The following is a 10,051-nucleotide window of genomic DNA, read 5'->3' on the forward strand; positions in this document are numbered from 1 at the left end:
GAGTTACCATGATGAAGTTCTCTGTGATGTTATTCCAATGGATGTTTGCCATCTATTGTTAGGTAGACCGTGGCAGTTTGAAAAGCATGTAGTACATGATGGTCATGCAAACACATACTCTCTAACAAAGGATGAAGTTCGACACAAAATAAAGCCCTGAAAAAGGAAGGCGAAAAGGTATGTAGCAGTGCTAGGATTTGTCTTGTTGATGGAAAGAAGTTTTTAGATGGCATGAAACATCAGTATATGTGCTATGCTTTGATTCCTAGGAAAGATAAAGAAGGTAGTAGTGAAATACCACTTGAAGTTTCATATTTACTAGGTGAGTTTGGAGATATCATCTCTGATAATATTTCAGAAGGATTGCCACCAATAAGGCAAATTAGTCATCAGATAGATTTAATCCTAGGATCTAGTTTGCCTAACAAGGCTGCTCACAAGATGACTCCTACTGAAATTGAGGAACTAAATGGACATGTTCAGGAGCTATTGAGGAAGGGCTTGATTCGGGAGAGCCTAAGTCCATGTGCAGTACCTGCAGTACTAGCACCAAAGAAGGATGGAGAGTGGAGGATGTGTACAGACTCTCGAGCTATAAATAGGATAACCATCAAGTATCGATTTCCTTTGCCAAGAATGGATGATCTTATGGATTGCTTGAGTGGAGCTCAATACTTCACAAAGATAGATCTCAAGAGTGGCTATCATTAGATATGGATTTGAGAAGGAGATGAGTGGAAAATAGCCTTCAAGACCAAGGAGGGTCTTTATGAGTGGTTAGTCATGCCCTTTGGATTGACGAATGCCCCAAGCGCCTTCATGTGGCTTATGAATGAGGTACTTAAGAAGTTCTTGGAAAAATTTGTTATTGTCTATTTGGATGATATTTTAATTTTTACCAAGACTTTGGAAGAATATGATGATAGAAATCAAAGACACTAGTTAATGTACTAGCACAAATACCCTAATAAAAGTAGAGGGGGAAAGTATATGCATATAGGCACAATAAATAGAGCTCATTTATCAAAGATACAAAAGGGAAACTATGGTGAGGGGAAACAGCCCCAAGAGAAAACATCCTGAGATTTCAACAAGGGAAACAACCTTAAGATGGGCTACAACCTATTATGGAAAAAAAATCTACTAAATTAGGAGCTAAATGATATCATATTTGATATGCCAATACAAATCCTATGAAGTGCACCAACTCTCCATCTCAATAATATGTTCGACTCATATCTCTTCTCTTGATTTGTAATACAACATGATCACACACTTTCCTTCCTTTACATCTTGGAAAGTCATTGCTTCCATTTTTAACAATGGTTTCATCTTTATATATATTACAAGAACCTAAACAAATTTGGTCTTGAATATGACCTCAATTACAAAAATGAATTAGAATTATCAATTCAATCCAAGACATGTCCAATAGAAAATATCGAGGACCTAAAAAATAAATCTTTGACACACCATGGTTGATCAATCATGCTCAAATTCCAATGCAACATCCTACCTCATGAATTCAACCAAGAAAACATAAACACACTTAAAAATGTATTCTAAATCCAATTACATATTTCATGTTGGAATTAAAGATAGAGTAACTCAGAGGGGGGGTGAATCAGTTACTCACAAAAATTAATTCCAACAGTTCCCTTAGATGTCTTAAAGATCAAGTTACATGCATGAATGCTTAAATAAGTAATAGTTTACCATTGTCAGAATTAAAGATAGAGTAACTAAGAGGGGGGGTGAATCAGTTACTCACAAAAATTAATTTCAACAGTTCCCTTAGATGTCTTAAAGATCTAGTTACTGCTTTTACTTGGTTAAAAAATGCTATAATTTGGTAAGATTAAACTATTACTTATTCAAGCATTCATGCATGTAACTGAAAATAAAGTGAACACAAGAGACACCAGATTTAACGTGGAAACCCAATATGGGAAAAACCACCAAGTAACTATTTACCAATTTTTCACTCTTTTGAAGTGAGCCCTATTAGGAGCCAACCCTCTTAAAGGTTACAATACACACTGTTAGGTGTGACCTTGTTAGAGGATTTAATCACCCTGTTAGGAGTGGCCTTGCTAGAGGTCTTTGGAACAATTCAACTGAACTGTCACCTTGTTAGAGGATTTACAAAATGGCTGTTAAACCAACTCTATTAAGAGATTTGAAATCACTGCTATAATGGTTAGAAAGAAACAATGAATTGACTTGAACAAGATGCAACTGAATTTGCTAGTTACAGGTCTCTGTTCAGCATCATTAGATCCTCCTTGATCAAATATGGCTCTGCTGCTCCTCAATGATCTCTGATCATCCTTCAAATCTGCTTCCACAACAATCAATCTTCATATTACATTAATTCCACATTCTTCCACTTCATACATTTTAGAACTCACAACTTGACCTCTTACTTATACCATTCAGATTGTTAAGTCAACCTATTTACATGTTGCATTTACCAATAAACTGTACATCAGTCGGCTATAGATATTACTTTAAAAAAATAGATGTTATCTTATAAGAAAATGAAATCCCTTACTAGCCGACCCTGCTTGGTAAATACTGCTTCTAGAAATTTCCTGAGTTAACCATCTTAACTCAGTTAACATTGCAATATCCTTAAAATCCTTTGGCTGCCAATTTTTCTTGTTAAGAACTGAATCCCTTGGTAAGAATTGCTTCTTCCAAAACACCTTTGATGACAGAGTGAGCTCGGTAAGAACTGCTACTTCCAAATTACCTTTGATGACTGAGTGAACTCGATAAGAATTGCTTCTTCCAAATTACCTTTGATGACCAAGTGAACTCGGTAAGAGCCGCTTCTTCCAAATTACGTTTGATGACCGAGTGAACTCGGTAAGAATTGTTTCTGTCACATTTTCTTTGATTGCCAAGTGAGCTCGATAAAAACTAAATTTCTTTGATTTCCTTGAAAGCTCGGTAAACATTGTCCTTTGTCTAGCTGACCTTCTGAGCTTTGTAGACACTATCCTTTGCCTTGCTAACCTTTTGAGCTCGGTAGACACTATCCTTTGCCTTGCTGACCTTCTAAGCTAGGTAGACACTATCCTTTGCCTTGCTGACCTTTTGAGCTAGGTAGACACTATCCTTTGCCTCGTTGACCTTTTGAGCTCGATAGACACTATTCGATGACCGATATGACATTTGTGTGACATCAAAGACAACACACAATTGAACAATTGTATCCAACAATCTTCCTCTTTGACATTGATGTCAACACAACATGTCATAGCATAATTAAATTTGAAAACAAGTCTTTTTAATGATAGAATAAAAAACTCCCTCTTTCATAATAATCTCTCCTTCTTACACAAATTCTTATTATTTTACAAATTTTAGAAAGATATGACAATATATTCTCCCTCTTTGACAACATATGCCAAAGGCAACTCAACACAACTAAATAACATTGTACCTGATGTACTAATTCATATGCAATATCTTTATTGGTTTGCTGCATCAACTGATAGATTTTCAATTCTGTTTCTATTGATGCATCACTAAAACTGTATTTTAGTGAGCTTCAAATAGGGGAATGACCCCTAACTTACCTCTTAGACACAATAATGTATCCTTAGGTAAAGGCTTTGTGAATATGTCAGCAATTTGTTCCTTTGTATGCACATATTCCAATCTGATTTCCTTTTCTTGCACCAATTCTCTAACAAAGTGATATTTTATGGCAATATGCTTGGTTTTTGAATGCATTACTGGATTCTTGGAGATGTTAATTGCACTTGTGTTATCACAAAACATAACAACTGGTTCTTTGATTTCTTGCTTCATACTTTTCAATAGTTGTTTAAACCACACAATGTTTGAGAAATTTACTACTACTGCAACATATTCAGCTTCTGCTGTGGATTGAGATATACAATTTTTCTTTTTGCTTGTCCAAGAAACCAACCTTTTTCTGAGAAAGAAAGCTCCTCCACTTTTTCTCTTTCTATCATTAGTATTTCCTACAAACCACACAATAGTTGTTTAAACCACACAATGTCATCAATAGTTGTTTAAACCACACAATGTTTGAGAAATTTACTACTACTACAACATATTCAGCTTCTGCTATGGATTGAGATGTACAATTTTGCTTTTTTCTTGTCCAAGAAACCAACCTTTTTCTGAGAAAGAAAGTTCCTCCACTTGTGCTCTTTCTGTGGATTGAGATGTACAATTCTGCTTTTTTCTTGTCCAAGAAACCAACCTTTTTCTGAGAAAGAAAGCTCCTCCACTTGTGTTCTTTCTATCATCAATATTTCCTACCCAATCTACATCAATGAACACCTTTAAATCTAGTTTTCCTCCAAGTTTATACCATAATCCATAATCTTTAGTTTCTTTTAAGTATCTCATGATCCTTTTGATTGCCATCATGTGATTTTCTTTTGGTTTTGCTAAGAATCTTGCTACAATCCCTACTGCAACGAAAATGCCAGGTCTTTTGTGCACTACATATTGCAACTTTCGAATCATAGATCTATACAATGTCTGATCCACTTCCTTTGATTCATCATCCTTAGTGAGTTTTAATCTAGTACACATAGGAGTCCCAACTGGTTTGCAATCTTCCATACCAAACTTTTTTCAGTATCTCCTTGATGTATTTAGATTGAGTGATGTAGATGCCATTCTTATTCTATTGAATTTGAAGACCAACAAAGAATTTGATTTCACCAAAATTGACATTTCAAATTCCTTGTTCATTTGTTCTGAAAATTCTTTGCAAAGATCATCATTTCCTGTGAACAAAGTATCATCTACAAATATTTCTACCAAAACAATCTTATTATTTAGTCATTCTTTTATGTACAAATTGTTGTTGTCATTAGTTCTTTGAAAACCAATCTGAATAAGATAGTTATGTAGTCTTTCATGCCATCCTCTAGGGGCTTGTTTTAGACCATATAATACTTTATGCAATTTGTAGACCATGTCCTTCTTGTCTAGATCAGAAAAACCTTCAGGCTGCTCAATGTAAACCTCTTCCTCCAATATGCCATTGAGAAATTCTGACTTGACATCCATCTGATAAACTTTGTATCTTGCAATAGGAGCAAAAGTTTCTCCATAGTCTACACCTTCTTCTTGAGAGTATCCTTTGCATACTAGTCTAGCTTTGTTCCTTGATACCTTACCATCTTCATTTAGTTTGTTTTTGAATTCCCACTTTGTTCCAATCACATTCTTGTCTTTGGGTCTAGGTACAAGAGTCCATGTTTTTTTTTTCTTTATCTGTTCTATTTCTTCATTTATAGCTTCAATCCAACTTTCATTGTCTAGTGCATCTTTGACATTTCTAGGTTCAAAATCAGCAAGTAAACAAGTGCCTTTCAACTTACTTTGTGTCATTGTTCCTTCTGATTTATCACCAATGATTTGATCTAGTGCATGATCCTTTCTGACATACTTGGTTAACACAAGCTCCTTTCCTTTTGAATGACTTGCATTGTTATCCTTCTGTGTCTTAGCTTCTAGTTCTGATTCTGGTTGCTTAGGTTCGGTAGATGCTAACTTGATAGCTTCTATTTGCAACTCGGGTTCTTGCTGCTTGAGAGGCATTAGCTCAGTTTGAACTTCCTGTGACTCGATAACTGAAGACTCTGGAGTTGAGGATTCCTGAATAATAGGTATACTTGGCATTGCATCAAGTTCAATGTAAATGAATCTTCTGTAGTCTTTAGGTTCCTTTTTGCTTTCTTCTTCTATTCTTTCTGCAAACTCATCAACTTTCACATGTGCACTTTCTATAATTTTGTGAGTAGATAAGTTCAAACATCTATATGCTTTGCTTTTGTAAGAGTATCCCAAAAATATTCCTTCATCACTTTTTACATCAAATTTACCTTTTCTAGAGTCTTTCAAAATGCAACATTTGTTTCCAAATACTTTTAGATAAATTACATTGGGTTTGTAGCCATACCACAACTCATAGGGTGTTTTGAATGAGTCCTTTTTCAGCTGTACTCGGTTCAAGGTATGAACTACAGTGCTGATAGCTTCCTTCCAGTATTTGATAGCAATGCCTTTCTTAATCATTAAGGTTCTTGCACAATCCATTATAGATCTATTCCTTCTTTCTACTATTCCATTTTGTTCTTAAGTTCTAGGTGTTGAAACCTTTCTTTTAATTCCCCTTTCAATGCAAAAGTTATTGAGCATTTCAGTCTTTTGCCTATTTCTTTTTCTACTCTGGCCAAATACCATTTGAATATTTCAAATGCTTTTGATTTCTCTCTAAGGTACATGACAATCATCATTCTTGAATAATCATCAACAAACAAAATGAAGAATTTTTCACCAGTATAACTTTCAATGCCAATAGGTCCACACAAATCAGTATGCACAATTTCTAGAACTTCTTCAGTCTGATAGTTCTTGCTTTTAAAACTAGTCTTTTCCATTTTACCAATTTGATAATTCTTGCATAGGCCAACCTTAGGTTTCTTTATGTTAGGAATACCTCTTAGTTTTCTGAATTTACTGATTTTTATTAAATTGTCAAAGTTTACATGACACAACCTCCTATGCCATAACCATCTTTCTTCAATTTGAGCAATGAAACATGAACATTCACCAAGTTCAAGATAAAATAAGTTACCTTATGTTGAATGCCTGATCCAATCAGCTTTCCTTTGCCATCCAACAATCTTGCTTTTCCATGCATAAATTCTACTTTGAATCCATTATCAAGTAGATGTGCCACACTCAACAAATTGTGCTTTAGTCCTTCTACCCAATATGCATTATCACATTAAAGTTCCTTGGTTAGTGAGATTCTTCCTTTTCCTCTTATACAACAAGGTTCATTGTTACCAAATCTTACATTGCCACTATCATAGTCTTCAAAATATTCAAACTTAGTTTTATCACCAGTCATGTGATGAGAACAACCACTATCTATGATCCATGTATCATTTCTGCTCATATGAGAAATTAGTGCCATTTCCTCATCATTATCAGATTCATCTTTTACAGTAATGTAGACAATTTCATCTTCTTCATCATCAGAATCATTAGAATCCTTCGTCATAAAACATGTTTTCTTACCTTTATCCCTGAATGATTTAAAATATTTCTTTCCATTGTACTTGTGACCTTTCTTCTCTTCTTTGTTTTGTTTATTTGGGCACCTAGCAGCAATGTGTCCAATTTCTTCACAAGAGAAATAGATTAGAGGAACCTTACCTTTGTATTTCCCTTTGCCTCTTGAATATTTTCTTGCTAGTAGAGCTTCAACCACTTCAAGATCGCTATCTGAACTTTGTTCTGATTCTTCATTGCTATCTGATTGTGGATCCTTCATCTTTTTCCCTTTTTCTTTGAGTGAAAGCTTGGCTTCAAATTCTGATTCAACATTCTTGGCAGCTGGAACATAATTGTCATAGTTGTCTAGCTCAAATGTAGTCAATCTTCCAACTATGGCCTCTAAATTTATTTTATGATTTGCCTCACATCTCCTTTCTTGAATTGCAGAGACTTTGATTGCATAAATGGGAAGTAGAGTTCTAAGAACTTTTCTTATAACTGTCTCCTCACTGATATCTCCCTCAGATGCTTTGATTGCACTAACACATGCTTTAACTCTTTCAACATACTTTGCAATATTTTCATCCTCTTTCATCATCATTTGATCAAATTGTCCTCTCAAACTTTTTTCTTTGGCTCTTCTCACATTATCATGTCCTCCATAGATTTCTTTTAGCTTGTTCCACATTTCAAAGGCAATTTTGCAATCCTTGATGTCATCAAATTCTTCATAACTTAGAGCAAATGCTATATCTATCATCATGTTATTGTGAGTCTTCTTTTCAACAATATCATTGACAAATAATGTACCAGATGGTTCTTCATATTTTTCATCAAGGTACTTTAGCCTTGTATCACCAATAGAAGTCAGATGAAGCCTCATCAATCCTTGCCATGCTGAGAAGTTGTCCTTGTTAAGTCTTGGAATTTCTCTTTTGTAAGACATCCTGATCTTTAGCTTAGAACCTTGAAATATTTTCTTGTAAGCACCAATAGCTCTGATACCAATTGTTAGAATTAAAGATAGAGTAACTAAGAGGGGGGGTGAATCAGTTACAAAAATTAATTTCAATAGTTCCCTTAGATGTCTTAAAGATCTAGTTACTACTTTTTCTTAGTAAATAAATGTTGTAACTTAGTAAGATTAAACTATTACTCATTCAAGCATTCATGCATGTAACTAAAAATCAAGTGAACACAAAAGACACTAGATTTAACATGGAAACCCAATATGGGAAAAACCACCAAGTAACTAGTTATCAATTTTTCACTCTTCTGAAGTGAGCCCTATTAGGAGCCAACCTTGTTAAAGGTTACAATACACACTATTAGGTGTGACCCTGTTAGAGGATTTAATCACCTTGTTAGGAGTGGCCTTGTTAGAGGTCTTTGAAACAATTCAACTGAACTGTCACCTTGTTAGAGGATTTACAAAATGGCTGTTAAACCAACTCTGTTAAGAGATTTGAAATCACTGCTACAATGGTTAGAAAGCAACAATGAATTGACCTAAACAAGATGCAACTGAATTTGCTGGTTATAGGTCTCTGTTCAGCATCATTAGATCCTCCTTGATCAAATATGGCTCTGCTGCTCCTCAATGGTCTCTGATCATCCTTCAAATCTCCTTCCATAATAATCAATCTTCATATTACATTAATTCCAAATTCTTCCACTTCATACATTTTAGAACTCACAACTTGACCTCTTACTTATACCATTCAGATTGTCAAGTCGGCCTATTTACATGTTGCATTTACCAATAAACTGTACATCAATCGGCTACAGATATTACTCTAAACAAATAGATGCTATCTCATAAGACAATGAAATCCCTTACTGGCCAACCTTGCTCGGTAAATACTACTTCTGGAATTTTTTGAATTAACCATCTTAACTCAGTTAACATTGCAATATCCTTAAAATCCTTTGGCTGTTGAGTTTTCTCAATAAGAACTGAATCCCTCGGTAAGAACTACTTCTTCTAAATTACCTTTGATGACCGAGTGAGCTCAATAAGAATTGCTACTTCCAAATTACCTTTTATGACCGAGTGAACTCGATAAGAACTGCTTCTTCCAAATTACCTTTGATGATCAAGTGAACTCGATAAGAGTTGCTTCTTCCAAATTACCTTTGATGACTGAGTGAACTTGGTAAGAATTGTTTCGGTCACATTTTCTTCGATTAACGAGTGAGCTTGATAAGAACTAAATTTCTTTGGTTACCATGAAAGCTCGGTAAACATTGTCCTTTGTCTAGCTAACCTTCTGAGCTCGATAGACACTATCCTTTGCCTTGCTAACCTTTTGCACTTGGTAGACACTATCCTTTGCCTTGCTGACCTTTTGAGCTAGGTAGACACTATCCTTTTCCTTGTTGAGCTAGGTAGACACTATCCTTTGCCTTGCTGACCTTCTGAACTCGGTAGACACTATCCGATGACTGATATGACATTTGTGTGACATCAAAGACAACACACAATTGAACAATTGTATCCAACAATTTCAATATGTTTTTGCAACAAGAATATGAAACTATTAAGAAACAAAAATCTTAAAATTCTATATCAACAACTATATCATCTTTTCCTTAGAATCCACAAACAACTTTACACTATTCACCATGAACATCAAATAAAAATATCCATCATCAAATTAAAATAGCTTTTTGAGTCACTAAATCATAAGCCATTCTAGTTGAGGACACATATCTAAGTCCTAAATACACAACCAGGTTAGCAAAAAAAAAAATTACATAACTAAACTATACCAATCCTAAAACTACAACATTGTTATCTCCAAAGTAACCAAAAAATATAGTAAACCAATTTTCCATAAAAATACTACAACTCACTCAAATCATAATATTAACCTTTAGGACCCAAAAATGACCATCTATAGACATTAATACAACCCTTTATAACTGTGTAAAGTCTGATACTTAATATATACAATATACTAATACAATCTCTCCACTAAACAAA

The sequence above is a fragment of the Cupressus sempervirens genome, chromosome 4, assembly GCF_028749045.1.
Source record: "Cupressus sempervirens isolate cs-2001-9-10 chromosome 4, ASM2874904v1, whole genome shotgun sequence".
Lineage (NCBI taxonomy): Eukaryota > Viridiplantae > Streptophyta > Pinopsida > Cupressales > Cupressaceae > Cupressus > Cupressus sempervirens.